The sequence below is a fragment of the Maylandia zebra genome, linkage group LG18 (assembly GCF_041146795.1).
Source record: "Maylandia zebra isolate NMK-2024a linkage group LG18, Mzebra_GT3a, whole genome shotgun sequence".
In the NCBI taxonomy this organism is placed as follows: domain Eukaryota; kingdom Metazoa; phylum Chordata; class Actinopteri; order Cichliformes; family Cichlidae; genus Maylandia; species Maylandia zebra.
Window position 1 is genome coordinate 36,521,580 of NC_135184.1, and position 26,704 is coordinate 36,548,283.

The window sequence follows — 26,704 nt, forward strand, 5'->3', positions numbered from 1 at the left end:
TTCTCTTGTTCTGTGTCTCTTGTTAAAACTTTCGGTTTGTCTCAGCCGTTTCTCTCTCTCCGAACAACTAACCTGCTGAAAATCAGGCAGACGGGGCTGTAAGGTTTCAGGAAGCATTGGCAAGGTAGTACGAAGCCTGCGCCCCATGAGAAGTTGAGCCGGGCTGTAGCCATTTGCCAGTGCTGTTGTTCTGTATGCCAGCAACGCCTTGTATGGATCGCTAGCCTTTTTGAGGAGATTCTTGACGGTCTGGACGCCTCTCTCCGCTTCGCCGTTGCTCTGCGGGTACCTGGGACTACTGGTAACATGCTCAAAACAGTAGTCCTTTGCAAAGTCTCTCATTTCTTGACATGCAAATTGTGGCCCATTATCGGTGATCAATACTTCAGGGATTCCATGGCGTGCAAATATTGACTTTAAATGCACAATCACATTGGCTGAACGAGTTTGACTGAGTTGAGCAATCTCGACATATCTCGAGAAGTAATCCACTACTAACAGATAGTTTTTGTCTTTTAGTGTGAACAGATCAGCTCCTAAGTTCTGCCATGGCCTCTCAGGTAAACGTGTGGGCATAAGAGGTTCCCTCACATTAACTCTCTCCTGAATGCACAGCCTGCACTTAAGGACAAGTTCACCGATTTAGTTACTCAGGCCTGGCCATCACACTGCTTGTCGCGCACGTTCTCTACATTTGACTACTCCTTGGTGTCCCTCGTGTATTTTGTCCAGAACTGCGTTTCGCATGTTTGCAGGTATGACCAACCTTGTACCTCTCAGTAGTAGTCCATTGTGTACACTCAAAACTGCTCTTTCAGACCAGTAGTGCTTTACCACTCCCTGCAGCTGGTTCCTGTCCGGCCAGCCCTCTGCACAGTACTTCATGACTTGCGAACAGACGCTGTCAGACTGCAGCTGCTCACGGAGATCTGAAAGGTATTTGCTGCTAGTAGGAAGGCCCTCCAGCACTGTGTCAACGTAGATATCAGTGTCCTCCATAAGGTCATTGTCTCTGGGAATCACGTTGCCTGCCAACGGCAACCGTGACAGCGTGTCGGCTGTGGTGAGGCTTTTGCCTGGAATGTGCCTTATAGTGTAAGAATACCTCATCAGGCGCATGCGGAATCTCTGTATCCGCGGTGGAAGCAAATCCAGGGCTTGTCCTCCGAGTAGGCTCACTAGTGGCTTATGGTCGGTCTCAAGCTCAAAGTGTAGCCCTAGAATAAAGTCACTGAATCTTTCACAGGCCCAGGTGAGCACTAGCGCTTCTTTTTCCAGCTGAGCGTAGCGCTGCTCTGTGGCTGTCAATGATCGCGAGGCATACGCGACAGGTGACCACACGTCATTGTCTTTCTGTAGTAAGACTGCCCCCAACCCGTATGAAGAAGCATCTGCTGAGATCTTCTGGGGTTTGTTTGGGTTGTAGAGCTGTAGCACTGGTGCAGATGACAGTTCTTGTTTTAAACTGTTAAAGGCGTTTTGTTGCTCATGCCCCCAGTACCACATGTTTTTAGTTGAAAGCAAGTCTCTCAGTGGTTTGTCTTTTTCAGAAAGGTTTGGGATGAATTTCCCCAGCTGGTTCACCATTCCTAAGAAGCTCCTAAGCTCACTCACAGTGCTTGGCTCTTTCATCTTCTGCACCGCGCTAGTTTTGTCAGGGTCGGGGCTCATGCCTTCAGATGACACAATGAATCCTAAGAATTTCACTGCTCTTTTGCCAAACTCACATTTTGACATGATCAGGGTGACGCCTGCCTTCTCTGCACGGTCGAGGACAGCGTGGAGTCTCATGTCGTGCTCCTCTCTCGTAGATCCCCAGACCAGGATGTCGTCCATGTGGCATACGACTCCCGCGAGGCCGGCTGTCACTTCTGTCACCATCGTGTTTTGGAAATGCTCTGGTGCACTGGAAATACCAAATGGCAGACGGTTGAAATGGTACCTCCCAAATGGCGTAATAAATGTGGTGAGGAGAGCAGATTCTTTGGACAGCGGTATTTGCCAAAAGCCCATGTTAGCATCGAGCTTGGAGAAATACTGCACCCCTGTGAGCATGCCTAGTGTTTGGTCGACAGAGGGAAGAATATATCTTTCACGACACACCGACCCATTTAAAGGTGTCATGTCCACGCAGATGCGGACTGTCTCTTTGTCCTTTTTAGGGGCTACGACCATGCCGCAACACCAGTCTGTGGGCTCCTCCACACGACTGATCACCCCCAACTGTTCCATCCTCTGTAGCTCTGCTTTGACTTTGCCCAGTAGTGGGAGCGGAACACGCCTGGGCACTTTCAGTGAATAAGGTTTAGCGTCGGGCTTCAGCTTAATCGTGTACGGTTTTTGAACAAGCCCGAGCCCATCCCATAGCTTCGGGTACGCTTTCTTCACTGTCTCAAGGTCAACATTGTCCATTCGGGCAATTAGTTTCAGTCTCACAGAAGCTGTCCTGCTTAAGAGAGCTACACGCAGATTTCTGACTACATAGATTGTCTCTGCAGTGCTCCTGTCACTGTAGGAAATGTCCTCCTTTGTGGACCCAAGCACGGTCAGTGCTGCACCTCCTGGTCCATACAGTGGCTTTTCAGCTTTTTGCAGATGCTCATTTGGCTGCTTAATGTCTTTGAATGTCTCTTCTGAGATAGCTGTGACATCTGCCCCCGAGTCTAATTTGAAGGTCATGCTTTTGCCTCTCACGCAGATGTTAGCAAGCCACGGGTCTTCTCCTGAATCCAGTTCACCTAGGAAGAGTCCATCTGCACAGTCTGCCACCTCATGCACAGCTGTAGACCTACAAACTCTCCCGTAGTGTCCACGTTTCCCGCAGTTGTGGCATTCTGCATTTTTAGCTGGGCACTGTGCTGCTGGGTGCATCTGTGTTTTTCCACATTTAAAACACGTTTTATTTTCTTGTTTTGTTATTTGTGGTTTTCGTGGCTTGAACTGCTTTTGCTCTCTGCTTCTGAATTTATTGGGCTGTGACTTTCTGACATGCACGGCGTCCATGGCTGTTTTGCCTGTGCTGCTTTCGCCTCTGAGGTCAGTTTGCTGTCTTTTTATTTCCTCAGATTGTCTCGCCATTGTGATAGCTTTGGTTAGCGTCAAATCTTTGTTGAGCTGCATTCTCTCCGACAGTGATGAATCTTTAAGACCCACAACGAGCCTATCCCTCAAAAGTTCATCGTGGAGTTCACCATATTCACAGTTTTCAGCGAGAGCATATAGAGCTGTTATGAAGGAGTCAACTGTTTCCGCTGGCTGTTGTACTCGCTTATTAAACTTCGCTCTTTCATAAATCACATTCTTTCTGGGGACAAAATGTCTGTCAAATGCGTTTCTGACCGCATCGTACTGCTGGCGCTGCCCGTCTGTTAGGTCTAGTCCCCTTAGCACGTCGTCAGCCTCGTCTCCCATGCAGTATACTAATATGTTCACTTGGTTAGCATCAGTTGAACCATTCAGATTACTTGCCATTCTGAAACGCTCGAAACGTCTGATCCACTTCTCCCATTCTTGGGGCTTTGCGAAGTCGAACGGTTCCGGTGGCTTGATGGTGAAAGTAGCCGCTGGTGGAGCTGCCGTAACCGGGCCAGGAGTCGCCGGTAATGCTGCTGCTTGCTCCGTCATTTTCGTCACTAGCCGTTCGCCAAGCTGACGGTTATTTTTTTCCACTGTCTCTCTTCGCCGCTTAGAGCGAGTGCACTTCTGACACCATGTTGCGTTGGGCTCTTTTAATAAAACTCCTCATTTAGGCGATAACGTGGAATCCCACCATCTTTATTCCAGCTCACTCTATGTTCATGACATAGCATCACCTCCTGTCTAGAAGGGTAAGTACCTCCCCCTAGTGGCGCATGATATTCACCAATATAGATTACACCACATATCTGACCCAGATAGACTGCAGGTCATAACTTCTTACCTGAAGTTCAGTTCACACTTGGACCGGCGGCCGCCTCGGGTCTCTTTTCCTTCTGCGTCCCTTTTCCTTCATCCACCTGCTGGCCTCCACCACTTGCTAATATTACTGAATCTGTGGAAGCTCCGCGATGCCACCACACGAAGTAACGAGTAACGACCCTATCTAAATCCCAGTAACGAGTAACGCGTTCCTGGTTTTGGCATAATAACTAGTTACCGTGCTCGTTACCACAATAATAACGTAGTTACTGTAACGCGTTACTTAATAACGCGTTAGTCCCAACACTGGTGGTGACGTGGGAACTCCAGCCTTACTCCACTCCTTATGAAACTCTCCAGAGTTCTTGAATTTGCTTTTTCAGTCAGTTCAACTCAATTCAATTTTATTTATATTATTATTTATATAGGACTAAATTACAACAACAGTTGCCTCAAAGCGCTTTATAAGGATTATTATATTATACCCTATAATAATCCCTAACAATCATATGAACCCTATGAGCAAGCACTTTAGGGACAGTGGGAAGGAAAAACTCCCTTTTAACAGGAAGAAAGCTCCGGCAGAACCAGGCTCAGCGAGGGGCGGGGCCATCTGCTGCGACCGGTTGGGGTGAGAGAAGGAAGACAGGATAAAGTCATGCTGTGGAAGAGAGACAGAGATTAATAACAAGTATGATTCAATGCAGAGAGGTCTGTTAACACATAGTGAGTGAAGCAGAAACACCCAGTGCATCATGGGAATCCCCCAGCAGCCTACACCTATTGCAGCATAACTAAGGGAGGATTCAGGGTCACCTGATCCAGCCCTAACTATATGCTATTCTTATTAGAATAGAGGGATTCGAATAATAATCCCTCAAGGAAATTATGGTTCCAGTAGCACAACATCAGTTCACCTTAAATACAAATAAGAAAAAAAACAAGCAGGTACAAATCATTAAGAATAAAATATCAGCAGCAATATACAGTGGGGCAAAAAAGTATTTAGTCAGTCACCGATTGTGCAAGTTCCCCCACTTAAAATGATGACAGAGGTCAGTAATTTGCACCAGAGGTACACTTCAACTGTGAGAGACAGAATGTGAAAAAAAAATCCATGAATTCACATCGTAGGATTTGCAAAGAATTTATTGGTAAATCAGGGTGGAAAATAAGTATTTGGTCACCTCAAACAAGGAAAATCTCTGGCTCTCACAGACCTGTAACGTCTTCTGTAAGAAGCTTTTCTGTCCCCCACTCGTTACCTGTATGAATGGCACCTGTTTGAACTCATCATCTGTATAAAAGACACCTGTCCACAGCCTCAAACAGTCAGACTCCAAACTCCGCCATGGCCAAGACCAAAGAGCTTTCGAAGGACACCAGGAAAAGTATTGTAGACCTGCACCAGACTGGGAAGAGTGAATCTACAATAGGCAAGCAGCTTGGTGTGAAAAAATCAACTGTGGAAGCAATCATCAGAAAATGGAAAACATACAAGACCACTGATAATCTCCCTCGATCTGGGGCTCCACGCAAGATCTCATCCCGTGGGGTCAAAATGATCATGAGAACGGTGAGCAAAGATCCCAGAACCACACGGGGGGACCTGGTGAATGACCTGCAGAGAGCTGGGACCAAAGTAACAAAGGTCACCATCAGTAACACACTACAACGGCAGGGAATCAAATCCCGCAGTGCCAGACGTGTTCCGCTGCTGAAGCCAGTGCATGTCCAGGCCCGTCTGAAGTTTGCCAGAGAGCACGTGGATGATACAGCAGAGGATTGGGAGAATGTCATGTGGTCAGATGAAACCAAAGTAGAACTTTTTGGTATAAACTCAACTCGTCGTGTTTGGAGGAAGAAGAATACTGAGTTGCATCCCAAGAACACCATACCTACTGTGAAGCATGGGGGTGGAAACATCATGCTATGGGGCTGTTTGTCTGCCAAGGGGACAGGACGACTGATCCGTGTTAAGGACAGAATGAATGGGGCCATGTATCGTGGGATTTTGAGCCAAAACCTCCTTCCATCAGTGAGAACTTTGAAGATGAAACAAGGCTGGGTCTTCCAACATGACAATGATCCAAAACACACCGCCCGGGCAACAAAGGAGTGGCTCCGTAAGAAGCATTTGAAAGTCCTGGAGTGGCCTAGCCAGTCTCCAGACCTCAACCCCATAGAAAATCTGTGGCGGGAGTTGAAAGTCCGTGTTGCTCGGCGACAGCCCCAAAACATCACTGCTCTCGAGAAGATCTGCATGGAGGAATGGGCCAAAATACCAGCTACTGTGTGTGCAAACCTGGTAAAGACCTATAGTAAACGTTTGACCTCTGTTATTGCCAACAAAGGTTATGTTACAAAGTATTGAGTTGTATTTTTGCTATTGACCAAATACTTATTTTCCACCCTGATTTACCAATAAATTCTTTACAAATCCTACCATGTGGATTCATGGATTTTTTTTTTTCACATTCTGTCTCTCACAGTTGAAGTGTACCTCTGGTGCAAATTACTGACCTCTGTCATCATTTTAGGTGGGGGAACTTGCACAATCAGTGGCTGACTAAATACTTTTTTGCCCCACTGTAATTTAAAAGGTAATAATCAGTACATTTGGTAATATTATTACATATCTACATACCTTTCAGCATTGATGATTCCTTTTCAGATGTGCAAGCTTCCAATTCTACAGGCATTACTTTTTTACTATGTACAGCACTTTGATCAACCTGTGTTGTTTTGATTGATTGATACTACACCACCATACAATCAGACATGCAGGCTTTTGAACTGAGTGCTGGATGACAACCCAGATGGTCCCTCTCCTCTTTAGTCCAGAGGATGTGGTGCTCATGTTTTCCAAAAAGAATTTCAAAATTTGATTCATGACTACAGACGGACAGAAGGGTTTTCCACTTTGGCTCTGTCCATTTGGTCCAGAGAAGATGGATGATGTCCACTTATGGCTCCTTCTTTGCTAGAAGTTTTGGTTTGCTGATCGCACAACGCTTTGTGGGTGAGATCATGCAGTGATTTCAATGACAGAATAAATCCTGTTTTTAATTCAGATTTTCAGTGTTGTTGTTTGTGCAAACAGTGTTGGGCAGAGCATAAATGAATTTGACAATAAAGCAATTTTTTAAATCATCAAGTACTGGTATGTGTCTTAGTCTGGAATCTTATACTGGTATAGATATTATGAGATATTTACAGTCTTCACACTTTTACACATGTTGAAGAACATTCTGATGCCTAATTAACCTAATTAGCAGCAAAATGTTCCTCAAACTGTTCCTTTAGGCACCTCTCACTCCTCCAGCTTCCACAGTACTTCTAACTCTGTACACAACCCTCATTTTGAATGCCGGGTGCTTTAATAAGCTATAGTTCTCTTATAATGACTTAATTTGTACCCACAATAAATTGAATTGAACTATCTTTTTAAAAAACAAAACAAAACAAAAGAACAGAACAAATTTAGATAAAAAACAAACTAAAAACCAGCAACAAACAACTTAAACATAAACAATTACAAAGAAAGAACAATACAGTATCCACATCTGAACCAAAGAGTAAAACAGTGAAATGTGGATTATTAAATATTAGGTCTCTCTCCTCCAAGTCTCTGTTAGTACATGACTTAATAATTGATCAACAAATTGATTTACTCTGCCTTACAGAAACTGGTTGCAGCAGGATGATTATGTTAGTTTAAATGAATCAACACCCCCGAGTCATTCTAACTACCAGAAACCTCGAAGCACAGGCCGGGGGGGAGGTGTGGCAGCAATTTTTCACACCAGCTTATTAATCAACCAAAGACCAAGACAGACTTTTAATTCATTTGAAAGCCTGATGCTTAGCCTCATCCACCCCAGCTGTGAAACTCAGAAACCAGTCTTACTTGTTATCATCTATTGTCCACCTGGGCCTTACACAGAGTTTCTGTCTGATTTCTCAGACTTTATATCTAATTTAGTTCTGAGCTCAGATAAAATAATTATTGTGGGTGATTTTAACATCCATGTAGATGCTAAAAATGACAGCCTCAACATGGCATTTAATCTGTTATTAGACTCAATTGGCTTCTCTCAAACTGTAAAAGAACCCACCCACCACTTTAATCACACCCTAGATCTTGTTTTAACATATGGCATAGAGACTGAACATTTAACAGTGTTTCCTGAAAACCCTCTCCTGTCTGATCATTTCCTGATAACATTTACATTTACAATAATTGATTACACAGCGGTGGAGAGTAGACTTTATCACAGTAGATGTCTTTCTGAAAGCGCTGTAACTAAGTTTAAGAATATAATCCACCCACTGTTATCATCTTCAATGCCCTGTATCAACACACAGCAGAGCAGCTATCTGAACGCTACCCCAACAGAGGTCGATTATCTTGTTAACCCTAGAACCCTGTATATATCTCATGTATATCTCATGCACATATCTTTCTTTCTACATAGCACTTTAATTCTTATTGTCTGCACTGAAGCACCGCAGCAATTTCCTAATGTTGTAAACCTCAACATCTGGCAATAAACCCATTCTGATTCTGATTCTGAACACTATCGCTGGGTGATTTACACCCGAGCAAATACATTTACATGATTTCTCTCTCCTGCAGCTGTTTGCGTGTCGAGGAGCCTGTGCCTTCACCAGGGAAGTCTCAAATGTCCCAGGAATGGGTGGACCAAAGACCAGCTTTCCAGAGTCATTATTTTGTTTTAGGGGGGTTTTTTTTTCTCATTTTGTTAGACATGGCACAGTTGAAAGTAAAAGAAGACCACTCTAATTTGTCATTTGTTGTCATATTTTGATATATTTGATTACTTTTTATTGGTTATATTATATCGGGTAAAAATCACCCGGCATTAGCGATTGTGTTACTATTTATAGCGATAGTGTTCTAGGGTTAATAATAATTTTACCTCCTCACTACGTACGACTCTGGATACTGTAGCTCCAGTGAAAACTAAGGTCTCAAATCAGAAGTACCTGACTCCGTGGTATAATTCTCAAACACGTACCCTAAAGCAGATGACTCGTAAGCTGGAGAGCAAATGGCGTGTCACAAATTTAGAGGATCATCATTTAGCCTGGAGAAATAGTTTGCTGCTTTATAAGAAAGCCCTCCGCAAAGCCAGAACATCTTACTATTCATCACTGATTGAAGAAAATAAGAACAACCCCAGGTTTCTCTTCAGCTCTGTAGCCAGGCTGACAAACAGTCAGAGCTCTGTTGAGCCAACAATCCCTTTAACGTTAACTAGTAATGACTTCATGAACTTCTTCACAAATAACATTTTAATCACTAGAGAAAAAATGACCAATAATCATCCCACAGATGTAATATTATCTACAGCTACTCTTAGTACCATTGATGTTAAGTTAGACTCTTTTTCTCTAATTGATCTTTCTGAGTTAACTTCAATAATTACTTCCTCCAAACCATCAACGTGTCTTTTAGACCCCATTCCTACAAAACTGCTCAAAGAAGTCCTGCCATTAATTAATTCTTCGATCTTAAATATGATCAACCTATCTCTAATGATCGGCTATGTACCACAGGCCTTCAAGCTGGCTGTAGTTAAACCTTTACTCAAAAAGCATCTCTAGACCCAGCAGTCTTAGCTAATTATAGGCCAATCTCCAACCTTCCTTTCATATCAAACATCCTTGAAAGAGTACCGTATTTCCCGGACTACAAAGCGCACCTGAATATTAGCCGCACAAGCTAAAATCAGTGGAAAATCCTGTTTTGTACATACATTAGTCGCACCTGACCAAAAGCCGCAGGTGTTTCAATGTTGACTTATCATATGTAAGAGAATATGCACAAAGGGAATTGTCAGGAAAGAGATGGCTGTTTGGAGACATCACTTTTATTAATATTTTGAAAAACAAGTTATGGGTACATATTTGCATAACTTTTTAGGTATATGCACAAGTAGCGGTAATTACAAGTACGAAACATGTACTGTGCTTCATAAATGAGTAACAAATGTAGTACATAACAATAACCTACAGCACACCAGAAAAATAGATTCAGACTACCTTTTAGGCTCAGGTGCAGTGACACGGCTTTAACAAGAAGAAAAGTCAAGTCATTCACCACCATCTTTCTCTTCTTCCTGCGCACTAAAACCACCAAAGTCCTCTCCTCCAGTGTCGGATACGAACAGGCTCAGGGTGGCTTCGTCATCCACTCTCCGCTTCTTTCATTCGTTGTCACTTTCAAAACCAAAGAAATCCTCGTTGTCAGTGTCAGAGTCGAACACCCTCTGAAGGGCCGTGGCGGTGTCCTCCTCTCCATAATGCAGCAGTCCAGCCCTTTGAAATCCGTTGGTGATCATGGATGTTTTCACACTTTTCCACGCTGTCAGGTTCCACCGGTGGAGTTGAGCATAACTTGCTTTTCGCAAGTTTATCGCCGCTCGTCATCCACGACTCCCGCTGAACGCGTAGCGTTAATTTGAAGTTTGTTTTTCGCGCTACTTGTACAGCACTATGTTGCCTGGCGGATGGACACGTGACCAACATACCACTCTTGAACCCCGATACTGTGTGTCTGATCACATGCCCTTCCGCCAGACAACGTAGTGCCGTACAACAGCGGAACAAACAAAACAAATCGTCTTACGATATGACAAAAATCATGGACAATCCATAGAAAACCCGCACCTGACTAAAAGCCGCAGGGTTCAAAGCTTGTGCAAAAAGTAGCGGCTTATAGCCCGACAATTACGGTAGTTGTCAAACAGCTAACAGATCATCTGCAGAGGAATGGTTTATTTGAAGAGTTTCAGTCAGGTTTCAGAGCTCAGCACAGCACAGAAACAGCTTTAGTGAAGGTTACAAATGATCTTCTTATGGCCTCTGACAGTGGACTCATCTCTGTGCTTGTCCTGCTAGACCTCAGTGCAGCGTTCGATACTGTCGACCATAATATCCTATTAGAGCGATTAGAACATGCTGTAGGTATTACAGGTACTGTGCTGCAGTGGTTTGTATCATATCTATCTAATAGACTCCAGTTTGTGCATGTAAATGGAGAGTCCTCTTCACACACTGAGGTTAATTATGGAGTTCCACAGGGTTCAGTGCTAGGACCAATTCTGTTTACATTATACATGCTTCCCTTAGGCAGCATCATTAGAAGACATAAATGATACCCAGCTTTATCTATCCATGAAGACAGATAAGACGGGTAACATGAAATATGGTATCTAAGCAGATTCTTACTCTGGATGGCATTACCTTGGCCTCCAGTAACACTGTGAGGAACCTTGGAGTCATTTTTGACCAGGACATGTCCTTCAATGCACATATTAAACAATCGAAATACTTTACGTGGGTTACAGTTGCTCCAAGACAGTAACAGTAATAGACTAAACTAATTACATGATACAATATGTTACAAAGTTTAGAACTATAAGAAATAGCTCTAATATATACAAATAGCTCAATTATAAATATCAAGAATATATGAGGGACATTTAACCTGTGAACTTTGTCACTTGTGCAACAGTGTGTAGCTATTGCAGTCTGTACTGTGCATTAGATGGAGGAGTTGTACAGGGAGATGGCCACAGGCAGAAATGATTTCCTGTGTTGTTCAGTGGTGCATTGTGGGTAATCTTAGTCTCTCACTGAGCGTGCTCCTGTGACTAGCCAGCACATCATGGAGTGAGTGGGAGGTATAATCCAGCATTGTCTTCATCTTGGATGATAGCTGCCTCTCAGGTACCACCTTAAGGGAGTCAACCCTAAACCTGCTGCCCCAGCATGCAACACCATAGAGGATAGCACTGGCCACAACAGACTCATAGAAAATCCTGAGCATTGTCTGACCAATGTTGAAGGACCTTAGAGACGACTCTGGCCCTTCCTGTAGAGTACAGTGATGTTTTTAACCCAGTCCAGTTTATTATCTATGTGTACTCCGAGGTATTTATAGTCCACATGGATTGAAACAGGTGTCACAGGTTTCCTGGTCCTCCTAAAGTCCACAATCAGTTCTTTGGTCTTTGCCACACTAAGCTGCAGATGATTCTGCTCACATCACAGCCCTCTGGCTACTCTGACTCATCATCCCTGCTGATGCATCCAACCACCGCAGAGTCATCAGGAAACTTCTGAAGATGGAGGTCTCTGTGCAGTGGCTGAAGTGTGTGGTGTACAGGGTGAGGAGGAAGGGGGAAGGACGGTCCCCTGTGGTGTTCCTGTGTTGCTGATCACTTTGTCAGACACACACATATTGTGGTCTTCCTGTCAGGTAATCAACAATCCAGGACACCAGAGAAGCATCCACCTGCATCGCTGTAAGCTTATCACCCAAGAGGGTCGGCCTGATGGTGTTGAAAGCACTGGAAAAGTCAAAAACATGACCCTCACAATGCTCGCCAACGTGTCTAGATGGGTGCAGACGCGATTGAGCAGATAGATGATGACATCCTCAGCTCCGAGAAGGGGCTGGTAAGCAAACTGAAGAGGATCCCTGACGTGGTCTGAGTATGGGTCGGAGCTGGTCCAGGATGAGTCTTTCCAGGGTCTTCATGACGTGGGATGTCAGGCCTGTAGTCCTGGGGTCCTCTTCTTGTCTCTGTCTTAGAGATAGGCTCAGAGTAGAGCTGCTACCCCTCCACATTGAAATTAAAGGTTTCCTCTTTGATAAAGCATGTAGTTGGGGCTGGATCAAATGAACCTAAATCCTCCCTTGGTTACCCTGCAGTAGGTTTCAGCTTCCCGTGATGCACTGAGTGTTGACTGTGCACTGACTATATGTTTATACATCACTCTGCATATGAGATATTATTCATCTCTGGTAGGGCTGGGTATCGTCACTGATTTCTAGAATCGATTCGATTCCGATTCACAAGGTCCTGAATCGATTTGATCTTCGATTCGATTTGAATCTGGGAAATTTTGACAGTCAGAAATAATATAATTCAGATCAGTACATTTACATATTTTTGTATCTATAAAAAGGAAGCTGACACTTTCCAGACTTTATCAAAGGTGTGAGCATCACAGCAGAGGCCTTTGTGTCAAAGTCGCTGAAGATAAAACACAGAAAAACATGAAGGTGATTTTCCTGTTCTGGATTTTATAAAAATATTCTGCAGTACATCAAAAATGAAAGAAAACCATTAATCAGCATATGAACGTTACCTCTGAAGTTACAGCGGTTTTATTAGAGACACGGCTAACAGGCATTTTGTATAATTTTAAAAAGTTTACATTTGTTCAGAAGCCTGTTGAACAGCAGAAATTAGGTTTTCTTTTCAGAAGTAAGTAAAAACAACATCGGCCGACAGCCTGTAAACAACGGTAGACTTGTGCGTAGCATACATTTACACTGCTATGCAGATGACACCCAGCTCTATCTGTCCATGAAGCCAGATAACACACACCAATGAGTTAAACTGCAGGAATGTCTTAAAGACATAAAGACCTGGATGGCCGCTAACTTTCTGCTTCTTAATTCAGATCAAACTGAGGTTATTGTACTCGGCCCTGAAAATCTTAGAAATATGGTATCTAAGCAGATTCTTCCTCTGGATGGCATTACCTTGGCCTCCAGTAACACTGTGAAGAACCTTGGAGTCATTTTTGACCAGGACATGTCCTTCAACGCACATATTAAACAAATATGTAAGACTGCTTTCTTCCATTTGTGCAACATATGTAAGACTGCGTTCTTCCATTTGTGCAACATCTCTAAAATTAGAAATATCCTGTCTCAGAGTGACGCTGAAAAACTAGTTCATGCATTTATTACTTCCAGGCTGGACGACTGTAATTCATTATTATCAGGAAGTCCTAAAAACTCCCTGAAAAGCCTTCAGCTAATCCAAAATGCTGCAGCAAGAGTCCTGACAGGGACTAGAAAGAGAGAGCAGATTTCTCCTGTTTTGGCTTCCTGTTAAATCCAGAATTCAAAATCCTGCTCCTCACATACAAGGTCTTAAATAATCAGGCCCCATCTTATCTTAATGACCTTGTAGTACCATATCACCCTATTAGAGCACTTCGCTCTCGCTCTGCAGGCCTACTTGTTGTTCCTAGAGTATTTAAAAGTAGAATGGGAGGCAGAGCCTTCAGTTTTCAGGCCCCTCTTCTGTGGAACCAGCTTCCAGTTTGGATTCAGGAGACAGACACTATCTCTACTTTTAAGATTAGGCTTCAAACTTTCCTCTTTGCTAAAGCATATAGTTAGGGCTGGACCAGGTGACCCTGAATCCTCCCTTAGTTATGCTGCAATAGACATAGGCTGCCGGGGATTCCCATGATGCACTGGGTGTTTCTTCTTCACTCACTATGTGTTAACAGACCTCTCTGCATTGAATCATATCTGTTATTAATCTCTGTCTCTCTTCCACAGCATGTCTTTATCCTTTCTTCCTTCTCTCACCCCAACCGGACACAGCAGATGGTGTTTTTTCCTCTGTGTGTATTATTGTACGGTCTACCTTAAATTATAAAGCGCCTTGAGCTGACTGTTTTTGTGATTTGGTGCTGTATAAATAAAACTGAATTGAATTTACCTGAATTGAATATATTATGCTTCAATTAGGCTAAAAAAATTTATAAAAAAGGAAAAAGGAAAAAGCAACTCATAGTACTTGGTATCTTTGTGAACAGAGGTTTAACTTCCTTTCTTTTAAAGCTACTTCAGAATCAGAATCAGAAAGGGTTTTATTGCCAAATGTTGAGCAGGTTTACAACATTAGGAAATTGCTGCGGTGCTTCAGTGCAAACATACTGTCATAAATTGCATTTAAATAGACATGAAAAAATAAAAGTAAGAATAAGAATTAAAAGTGCTACGTAGAAAGATATATGCATGAGATATACATCAGATATATACATGAGAATAAGAATTAAAAAGTGCTATGTAGAAAGATATATACATGAGTGCAGGTGGTGATCAGTGCCAAAACAATGATGCAGTGAACACAGCGTAGGGTCATGTGTTAGTGGCGGGTACAGTCATATGGTTATTGTTCATGTGTTCAACAGCAGAGGGGAAGAAACTGTTCTTATGGCGAGAGGTTCTGGTGCGAATGGACCGGAGCCTCCTGCCTGAGGGGAGCAGGTCAAACAGACTGTGTCCAGGGTGAGAAGGGTCAGCTGAGATCCGAGCTGCACGCCGCAGTGTCCTGGAGGTGTACAGGTCCTGCAGAGATGGGAGTCTGCAGCCAATCACCTTCTCAGCAGAGCGCACAACACGCTGCAGTCTCTGTTTGTCCCTGATAGTGGCTCCAGCGTACCACACGGTGATGGAGGAGGTGAGGATGGACTCGATGATTGCAGTGTAGAATTGCATCATCGTCCGTGTTGGCAGGTTGAATTTCTTCAGCTGCATCAGGAAGTACATCCTCTGCTGGGCTTTCTTGATGTCGGAGGTGATGGTGGGCTTCCACTTCAGGTCCTGAGTGATGGTGGTACCCAGGAAGCGGAATGAGTCCACAGAGGTGATGGGGGTGTCAGTCAGGATGATGGGGGGGAGTGGGGCTGTGTGCTTCCTGAAGTCCACAATAATCTCCACTGTCTTCTGGGCATTCAGCACCAGGTTGTTGTGGCTGCACCAAGACACCAGACGTTCAACCTCCCTCCTGTAGGCAGACTCATCCCCGTCCGAGATGAGCCCAATAACGGTGGTGTCATCTGCAAACTTGATTAGCTTGACAGACTGGTGGGTGGAGGTGCAGCAGTTGGTGTACAGGGAGAAGAGCAGAGGAGAAAGAACACAGCCCTGAGGGGAGCCGGTGCTGATGGTCCGAGAGTCCGAGACATTCTTTCCCAGCCTCACATGCTGCTTCCTGTCCGTCAGGAAGTCAGTGATCCACCGGCAGATGGGATCAGGCACATTCATCTGGGAAAGCTTGTCTCGGAGATGGTCTGGAAGGATGTTGTTGAAGGCAGAGCTGAAGTCCACAAACAGGATCCTGGCGTAGGTTCCTGGGGAGTCCAGATGCTGCAGGATGAAGTGTAGGGCCATGTTGATGGCGTCGTCTACAGACCTGTTGGCTCTATATGCAAACTGCAGGGGGTCCAGGAGGGGGGCCGTGAGGGTCTTGAGATGGGAGAGAACTAGGCGCTCAAATGACTTCATGACCACAGATGTCAGAGCCACGGGTCTGTAGTCATTTAGTCCAGTGATCCTAGGTTTCTTGGGGACAGGGATTATGGTAGAGGACTTGAAGCAGGCAGGCACATGACATGCCTGCAGTGAGGAGTTGAAAATGCCAGAAAACACTGGGGCCAGCTCGTTTGCACAGTGTCTGAGGGTGGCAGGAGACACACCGTCTGGGCCGGGAGCTTTTCGAGCATTCAGACTCTTAAACTGCTTCCTCACATCTGCTTCATGAATATGAAGAGTTGTGGTGGGAGGAGGTGGTGTGAAATCCTCTTTTGTGTGGGGTGAGGAGGGGGGTGTTGTAGGTGAACAGTTTGAAGGTGGTGATGGCTCTATGGAGGGGGGAGAGGTGGGGGAATTAGTGTCTAAAGTGCCTCTATTGTTGGGGCCGTTGGAGGTGTGAAGGCTGCCTGATGGCTCGTCAAAACGGCAGTAAAAGTCGTTGAGGGTGTTGGCCAAGAGCAAGTCATCAGTGGAGTGGGGGGGTTTTAGGCTTGTAGTTTGTGATATTCCTAAAACCTTTCCACACAGAGGCCGAGTCATTCACTCAGATCTGCTGCTGCATCTTCTCAGAGTGCTGATGTTTAGCAATGTCCACTTCTTTAGTGAACCTGTACTTGGCCTCTCTGTAGCAGTCCCTGTCTCCGCTTCTGAACGCCTTTCTCTTTTCCAGCCACAGCTTTTTGAGTTTAGGAGTAAACCAGGGTTTGTCATTGTTATAACTCACCCTGGTGCGTGATGGCACAATGCTGTCCTCACAGAAGTGGATATAGGAGATGACAGTGTCCGTAAACTCGTCCAAGCTGTTAGAAGCAGCCTTCATTGTGTCCCAGTCTGTATACTCCAAACACGTGCGAAGCTCCTCCACAGCCTCGTTGCTCCACAGTTTTTTGGTCCTCACGACAGGTTTGGAGAGCTTCAGCCTCTGTCTGTACGCGGGGATTAGGTGGATCATGACGTGGTCAGAAAGTCCGAGTGAAGCGCGGGGCACCGCGCGATAGGCCCCGCGCGATAGGCCCCGCTGATCGTGCTGTAGCAGTGGTCTAATGTCCTCTCCTCTCTGGTCGGGCATTTAATATACTGCTTATATTTCGGAAGCTCATGGCTCAGATTGGCTTTGTTAAAGTCCCCAAGAGCAATGATGAGAGAGTCCGGGAATGTCCGCTCCGTGTGGAGTATCTGCTCCGCGAGTGCGCACTGAGCTGCCTGCGCATCCGCGTCTGGCGGGATGTAAACAGCGGCCAGGATGAATGAAGCAAACTCCCGCGGAGAATAAAACGGTTTGCAGTGAATAAAAAGGTATTCCAGAGAGGAAGAGCAGTGCTGAGCAATCACTGTTACATCTGTGCACCAGCCACTATTAATGTAGAAGCAGACACCTCCACCTTTGGTCTTACCAGAGAGAGAGGCCTGCCGGTCCGCGCGCAGCAGATGAAAGCCCTCCAGCTTGAGCGCGCAGTCCGGGATGTCCTCACTGAGCCACGACTCCGTAAAACATAAGACACAGGAGGAGGCAAAGTCTCTGTTCATGCTTCTCATCAGGGCCAGTTCGTCAATCTTATTCCCGAGTGAGCGTACATTGGAAAGGAAGATCCCAGGAAGAGCAGTTCGCAGTCCGCGTCTCCTCAGATGCACGAGTGCGCCGGCTCGCTTCCCTCTCTTTCGGCGTCTCACTTTCCTGATCAGAGTCTGCAGTAAATCTGCCGCAGATGCGACAAATATTGGAAATAGATCGACAGGTGTTGTAGTCCTGTAGTTAAGAAGCTCTTCTCTGGTGTAAGAATATCCAGAGGAGTGCCCAGACAGAGAAGTTATGCACAAAAACAAAACAGAAGTAACGCACCGAAGCACCAGGGCATCCATACGCGGCGCCATCTTGGAGATGGACTTAACTGAACCATTAAATAAAGATTGGATTTGTTCTACGTCACTGGCCTTTGATCTAGTACCGAGTGATAGTGTTAATTTTACTTCCGGCGCCACCCATGTGTGGCAGCCTGTTATGACAGCTCTTTCTTATTTCCTCCTGTGATTCTCGTAACCTTTTAACTTGAGTCGTAGCATTTTGATCCTGTTATCATGCACTACCATTTCATGCTCGTTCTGGTCAGTTTCCTTTAGATTTATTTTATTATTATTTATTATTAAATTTTAAATCATTTTAAGATTTAAACATCTAGTTGGTGTTGGTATGGAGAGTAACCTTCAGTAATAGTAACAAATCACACAGCAATAGTACAGTCATGTAGTTGTAAAAAGCATGATAATATATTAAGTAATCCAAAGTATTCAGAATACGTTACTTTCATTGAGTAACGTAACGGAATACGTTACAATCTACATTTTGGGGCATGTAATCTGTAATGGTCAGACAGACAGACACACACACACACATCCACACACACGCAGACAGACACACACACACATACCCGTTTTTACTACCTGGTGGGACCACCTGATTGAGAGGGTGCTGGTGGGATCCACCTTTTCTACGTGGTTTAGAAAATTAATTTTAATTGCTAAATTCATGTAAATTTTTTGTAAAGAGGACAATCACTTAAAATATTAAAAACACTCACATGGAGAAAAACCCCCTGAATTTTGCTATTCCCGTGGGGACCCTCCTGTATTTTAAATGAGAAACTTTGTTTTTCACCAGAAATAATTAACATTTCCTACCATGTACAGCAGCTGTGCTGAAACTGTTAACTCAACCGCACTTAAACTTCTCAAACCAAACAACAATTGTCGTGTTTAAACTCTTTATTTATACACATGGCACCTCAATATTAGCAAATGGCAGAGTTTAATTTCAAAATAAAAGGCCAAGTGTTGAATTTATTCAAAATTTAAACAATGTAAAAACAGCCATGAACATTTTTTTAACTGACCTTCAATGCAAAATGAAATGAAAAAGTTCTGCTGTACACAAATGCAAAGAAAACAATCAATTTTGTTTACACCAGGCCAGCTGTGTGTAAACTAAACAAGCTTTAACATGAAAAAAGGAACAAACAAAACAAACAGCCCACGAAATGTGCAGGTATGCATTTGACCCCAAAACTTATAGTCTTTTAGCACTGTTGCGCTTCAGTGCTGTTATTTTGTTTTTAACATAATACTTCACCGCTTTCCATGTCCTATTTTCCAGTTCTTTTGGTGAAGCTTCAATGCATGAAACACAATCCGCCTTTCCAGGGACTTTCCCACTCTCTATGAAGCTTTTTAATGTTTTTTCTACGGCACGGGTCTCCACAGCTGACCAGCTTCTCTTCTGTGAAGCTCCTGAGAACACACAAAGGTATTAATAGGTCTGTAATCATTTTAATTGAAGGGGCACTCAAGTACACTGCACAACATTACAAGCAGTAAAATACAGAAAAACAGTGACACTGCTGTTATGTTTGTAGATTGAAAGCAAATATAAACCAATGAGTCTCAAGTGAGGATTTGAAAAGAGAATGTGAAGTGATATTTCTGATGTTAGTGATTTCCAGAGCACAGTGGTTAGACGGGTGTGAGGGACAGACAAGCAAATAGGAAACTCAACAAGTGAAAATACAACATGCCAGCAAGTGAAATAAAAAGTAACCCCCATTTATTTTTGCCACTTCAGAGGAGGTATCGTACTGCATGTAAATATCTCAAAAGTGACAAACGTCCCCATATGGCAGGGGTGTCAAACTCCAGTCCTCGAGGGCCAGTATCCTGTTTGTTTTCCAACGAGCCTGCCCTTGTAGCTTCTTATTGGCAAAGCACACCTGATCCAGGTAATCAGCAGCAGGTAGGGCAAGAATATCTCAAAAACAAGCAGGATACTGGCCCTCGAGGACTGGAGTTTGACACCTGTGCTGTATGGTGTTATACAAATGCTGGAGGAACAATGAAATCATTAAACAGATTTACAGTCCCCTGCAAAAAATTTGGACAGTTAGGCCTAGTTCTTCTTTTTGAGTCACCTAAAGAGGTTTGATTTCCTTTGGGTTTGACTTCAAAGATAAATATCAGACCGCAGATTTTCCTATCAGGATTTCAGGTTTTTACATCTATACCTGATGAACAATTTAAAAGATCAAAGTTTGTTTAAACCCACCCATTTTTCATGCAAGCAAACATATTGAACAGAAAGAATTAACATTGAATAAAGTAAATAACACGTAATAGTTCACTGCATAATAATTGATGTCGGCCCTGAGAAAAAACAACAAAAAAACATATTGGTGAATCTTTAGTTTAAACAAACAATATCATCTAAGTTGATTGTCTGAGCCAGATGTAAATAACTGGAAATAAAAGCTGGTAAATCTCTTGTCTGATTCTCATTTTTAAAGTTGAACCTACACTAAATATTTTTGTCCACCTAAAAACCAAACCCCCCCCCCCCCCCCAAAAAAAAAAACCAATATCGCCATAACTCTTGAGGTGCACATGTGTTGTAAAAATACCTTTCACAGGAGTATCATTGTCTGACTCCATCATCCATGGTGTGACCAAAGAGCCTGTTTTTAAAAATAAATAAATGAATGAATAAGAAACTTCTCTCCAGACAGCTTAGACATTGACTATGTCTGCACTACTAATATCTCAAGTTACATAAAGGTAAACAAAATGAAACCGAAATCTATAAAGTTAATTTTACAAAGAAATCTTTACATGTTAACACCGACTGCTAGACTGATCTAGCACAGTTGATAACTTTTTTCGTTTTTTTTTTTTTTTTAAATACTGGCGATGACTTTCCCACTGTAGTCATCAAATATGGCTGTCCAAGAACTTCTAATGCAGGGGTGTCAAACTCAAATACACAGTGGGCCAAAATTCAAAACTGGAACAAAGTTGCGGGCTAACATTAATATTTATTGAAATATATTTATTCCTCCAGATATAAGAATGAATCTTTTCTTATGGACTCAAACACGTTTTGCTGAAAAACTGAATATGGAACAAGCAAAGCTTAATACTAAACAATATATATATTAGCTGTATAATACCAGTAGGCCAGCTCTAATAGTAATTTGGTATGGCTTTGCGGGCCAAATGTAATTAGGTTGCGGGCCAAATTTGGCCCGCGGGCCAGAGTTTGACACCTATGTTCTAATGAGTCAAGTGGGAGCAATCTCAGTAAATGGATGAAAGAGCAAACAATTCAAATGTTAATTAGGTTTTGCAGAATGTGTGTGAGCCTCTAAATGCTGGATTTTGCTTGAAGATGCAGGTATTCTTAGACATCTAAAGATTCTGTGAGCTGAAAGGCTGTCACATATTTCTGGACGATATTGTTTACATTTTTCACTTACAAAATAAAAAAAACAAAAACAAACAAGAAACAAACTATTATTAGCACAAAATAGCAGGCATTTTTGAGAAGCACTTAAAGTGTAGTATAAAGTTTGTGAAATACCAGTTTTGGAGGGACACTTTTCAGGCTCCACTGTATGCTCTTTTTCATTCGAATTGGTGGTTCCTGGTAATAAAATAAAGAGTATTTTACATGATATGAGAGAGAAAGAGAAAAGTACTTCTTTTCTTTTGGCTACTCTCTTCAGGGGTCTCCGCAGCAAATCATCTGCCTCCATCTAACCCTTCCTCTGTATCAGTCTCACTCACACCAAGCACCCAAATTTATTTGCAGGGGGAGCAGCAGAAATGAGGGTGGACTCTAAACATTTTCTAAATCTCTGCGCCCCCCCACACCCCGAGCTAGCTGCTGCGAGGTATGCGATGCATTCTGGACAGTCTGCAATCTAAGGAGAAGGGAGGAGGAAAGGCCAATTTAAAGAGAATTGCAGTAGTCCAACCTGGAAGTCACGAATTAATAAGTTTTTCCAGGTCATTATAAGGAATATAGTGCTTAGCCTTAGAAATGAGGCGCCGCTGATGAAAACTAGACCTCACTACAGCAGACACTTACTTGTGAAATTGAAATGAGCTATCCAGTAATATGCCCAAATTACTGGCATACCAGGGAGGAGGGAAAAAAAGGATGGAGTGTCCAGGCTAGCATGTACATGGTCTGTAATTCTGGCCCTGAGACGGACGTGACGGACACTTCTTTCTCGCTTCAGTTTCTTGTGGAGATTAGGGAGGGGTAGGTAGGAGAAGCTGAAGGACGAATCCAGTTGTGGTAGATTAGTGCTGCCCACACTCCAGCAGTGGTCGGACCGAAACGAATGGTAAGAATGAAGATTTAAAAGTGTTTGCCTGTCATATGTAATCAGTGCACAACCACTAGATAAACAAACAACTAGAAAAGTAAAGATAAAATAAATAAATAAATAAACAAAAAAAACCAAAACAGTGCCAAGGTACGTAAGTGAAGGTAAAGGAAAAAGGGAGGGTAAAAAACAATGGCGAGACAGACACAACCGAGGATGGCAAGCCAAGCACACCGGCACCATTACCCCAGCCTATAGTGGCCTGAATTTGGAGAAAGATGAATGGTGATGATAGGCCTTCTTAATGTGATCTGTTAGCATGTGTTAGATACCTGATTCAAAGCTGCAACTGTCTGACTCCATGTTCTGCTTTTCTTGGGGTGTTGAAGATCCTGCTGGGACACACAGGGGGAAAAGTGTAAAGTATAGCCTGGATATTTAGAAACAATGGTCAGTATTTTGTCTGTAGATTCTCCAGTCAGCTGTTGGTTTCTTTTGGATGTTGATGATCCTTTGTAAATAAAAAGATGCTGCAATGAATTGCTGAATTTGGACATGGAATTAAAAATTCTTTGTTACTTGGCAAAGTTTAAAAAATTAATTAAACTTGAAACATTGATATTGAAATGATCTTTACTTAGAAAATGCAAAATTGCTTCATCAAAAGCATAAATCTAGTAATTTTAGACATTAACTCATTCACTGCCATTGACGTCTATAGACGTCAATTGAAAGCATACGTTGACTCATGGCTGGCAGTGAATGAGTTAAGTGTTTATCAAGTGTGCCATAATCAAAATTGGTTTTAAATGGAAAGTTTGAACTATAAAATTCATATATAACGGAATGACATTGAATTGTAAAATTGAATCATTAACTTGTGAATCAAATTGTTTCAGTATGTTGGCAGTGAAAAACAGCAGTGTTTGTAACCCACCTCCTGGTGAACAAAAAGATGAGTCCCCCTCTGTGTCAGAGACCTCGCTATCAGGACAATCAAGTACTTTCTCTGAAAAATAGGCATAAAAAAGCATTAAAGACAATGACTAAGAATTTACTTTGAAATAAATCACCAGTATTGCCTAATGTTTTTACCATTTGGATCTATTTGGATTTGATCCATGTTCATGCCTTTGTAGTCTGACAGACGGCCTTGTTCCATGGCAATCAGGATTTTGCTGACCTTGGCCAACTGCAGAGTCCCCTCAGGTAGCCTGTAATACTCTCTATGAACTCTTATGTCATGTCCAAGAAAATTTGCAAGTGTATCCATTTCGTTGTCCCTTAAATTTAAAACTGTGGAGAGTGTGGCAACCTGTTTTCTTAGCTTTGTGGAGGACAGAGTTTCTGGATGTTCAGCTCCACAGGCCCTTGCGATCTCTCTAATGGCATCTGATCCTCTTAGGTGAGTCTCTGCCTCAGGCCTTGAAAAGAAAAAGGGGTTCTCATCTGGCACACCACAGACCCGGCGATGAGCAACCAAGATTTCCATGGATGAAAGCATGTCTGGAGTTAGAAGGATGGGAACTTTGCGGTTTCTCTTGCCTCTAATTTCGATCCGTTGAAAGTGCAGGCAGAGCTTTTGCTCGAACTCAGAAAGACCGGTCACAACATCTGACTGAACTCCTGACGTGTCTCTAAGTGTGAATGCACTTAATGGCATCCTTGAAACTTCCCCCTCTCTTCTGCGGTTAAACAGAATGAGCTCACACAGAGTTATCTTAGCTAGCTTGGACCAGTTTTTCTTGTCCGGGTTGTTTCTCACTTCGTTCTGGTATTCTTCTCTGCACTGATCCAGATACATGTGCATCTTTTTCACATCTTCTGTGAAAGGAAGAAGCTGCGGTGTGTTCCATTTATTTTCACTCAGAGTTTGCAGGGCAAGTGATGAAATGCACGCATCCCACTTCTTTTCCAGAAGACTTCTCGTCCTCTTTATGTTTTCAAGAAACTGCTCATCAACATGCTCTGACATCTGTGCCTCACACTCCAGAATATCAGCAATCTTTTTCAAGCTATGACCAAGTTTGAGAGCCAAAGACGGAGTTTTGTAAGTGTTGGTGTCATTATCAAAACCACACACATTTTTTACCATTTCCACAACCACATTGAAGTTGGAGGGTTTAAAAAAGTCCTCCATTCTTTGAAGTTGACCCACTTTTCTTGAAAATCTAACCAGTCTTCCCATCTCTCTCATTTTCTGTCTAATGTATTCATGTTTCGACTTGTCGTGGCCATGCTTAGCGTAAAGCTGCTCTCCAAGCTTTATGATTGTTTTCTCCTCTTTTATAACTTGTGAGATCTCATCCTGATGCATCACATTTATTAGTTCCCAAATTTTATGGCTCACGCCTTCTGGTGCAGGCTGTGCGAAGGCACAGATGGACTGAATTCTACTTCTGCCTGGCTTCTGTTTACTGCACTTTTGTGAGAGTCTGCATCGTGACATGTGTCTCCATAATGCTTTCCTTTTGAGTAGTGCCTGACACTGAATACAGTGCATGTAGTCAGATGCATTCACTGGTTTGGAAGCCTGCTGACTTGGGATCAGGGTACCACTTCCTGATTTAAGGACCTCATTATTATGAGCACGATCTCCTTTATTTCTGATGAGATCGAAATGCAGTTTTCTTTCTTTTGATTTCAAAGGGTAGCTTATGGCTTTTGCAACCGCTGTTTCAGAACTGTGTTTCCGCACCAAGTGCCTTGCCATTTTATGGCAACTAATCGGACAATAACGACAATAATGCTTCTTACTGTAAATTCTTCCACCATCCTCCTTTTTCTGCAGCTTCATGACAGACACCTTACCTGTTTTAGTGTCCTTCTCATTCTCTGTGCTCCTGGAGTCTGTGTCTGAGCAAGTAATCGTCCGTTTGGCTCTTTTGGTGTCCTTCTCATTCTCTGTGCTCCTGGAATCTTTGTCTGAGCAAGTAATCGTCCGTTTGGCTCTTTTCGAAGTCCTGTGAGGTTTTCTTTTCTTTCTTTTCTTTTTCATTGGGCGCTGAGCAGGAACATCAACAGATCCTTCAGAACTGCTTTCCTCCATCAGCTCCTTTGGTGGGACAAATTCATCCTCAGTCCATTCGACGCAACTTGAAAGGATCTCCAATTCATCCGACACCCTGGAGAGCTGATCAAGGTAGTCTTGTGTCAGCTGGAAAATATACAATAAAAACCCCACATTGTTCAAATTTTTTGCAGTAGTTTAGGTACAAACAATTAATAGGACCAAATTTCATGTTTGTGCAGCAGTGGCAATTAAAAAAAAAAAATCTTTGAAAATCAAATTCAACATGTCTTTATTCACAATTTAAAATTAAACAATGGCATTTGTAGAAGTCCACAGAAATGACTAAAATGTAAGTTACTTTTCAACTCAAACCCAGGCCAACAATTATTTGACCTTGTATTCTAAGTGTTAAACTTTAAAGCACAACAAAAACAAGGATGTTCAAGTATCAATATAGCATTAACACTCCTGAGTATTTCATGCACTAAGCATTATATCTAAGAAAAGTAAAGCTAATCCTGGTGGTGTATAGATGATATCATGAAGCAAACTTACAAAGATGCTGTCTGTTCTCTCCAGGGGGGGAACCTCAGGATCTTCTAGCACAGGAGGTGGTTCACCAGTAACTGTCATTACATTGCTGTCAGAATCTGAGCTGTTTTCCTGCAGTGAGACAAACAAAACAGGTTACTTTGAGCTCAGAAAAAAAAAAGCCTTTACTAACTTCACATTAGTTTAAAAATGTACTTTCTACTTAAAGTCTGCTACAGTCTTACTGTTTGATTTGCAATATTAAGGCTCTGTAACAGTTTTGATTAGATCCAGTGTTTGATTCTTTCGTTATCTTCTCATTTAGAGACAGCAAAAACCAAAGACCAATTCTTTTTTGTTAACAATTACATTTACAATCAAAACCTTACTTCATTTATCTGCCATACAAATTAAGTTTTTGAATCAAATGTGTTTAAAAATGACTCAAGTAAAAAAAAAATTTTATTTCTAAGACATTTACTTTACACAGTGTTGTCCAACCCTTGTTCTTGAAAGCTACTGCATTGTTATTTTCCAGCTAACCATTAGTTAAAAACAGTGATGGTAAATGGCACTAAAGGTGGACCCATGTCAAATATCTTGAAGTCTGTGATCACAAAACTAATATGCAGTGTGTCTTGTTTGAAACTCAAACTGTGGCAAACGGTTCCTTATAATCTATCAAGGGCTTCCTCTCTGGAGTTAAGTTTCAAGAAAGCTGAAGAAGAAAAGCTTTTCTTCTTCTAAAAATGAATGAAACCCCATGCCACTTAATGCCTTCTTTTGAAATGTGAAAAACTGCCTAAAAAAAAAAAAATTTAAAAAAAATTTAAAAAAAATTTAAAAAAAAAAAAAAAAAAAAAAAAGGTACAGCAGCATGAAGGCAAGGAGGCATAAATTACAACCATCCAAGTGGGGAGTAGACCCTAATCTAGCATTACTTAACAAGTT

General features: G+C 42.6%; 1 long non-coding RNA gene across 1 annotated transcript; it reads right to left on the bottom strand.

Moving 5' to 3' along the window:
• Positions 1 to 18,739: 18,739 nt before the first annotated feature.
• Positions 18,740 to 22,609, bottom strand: LOC143413709 (uncharacterized). The gene is made up of 4 exons (XR_013094323.1): positions 22,542 to 22,609; positions 21,456 to 21,518; positions 20,500 to 20,553; positions 18,740 to 19,339 (listed from the first exon to the last, which is right to left on the bottom strand). It is a non-coding gene; the product is annotated as an uncharacterized LOC143413709 (long non-coding RNA).
• Positions 22,610 to 26,704: the final 4,095 nt, after the last annotated feature.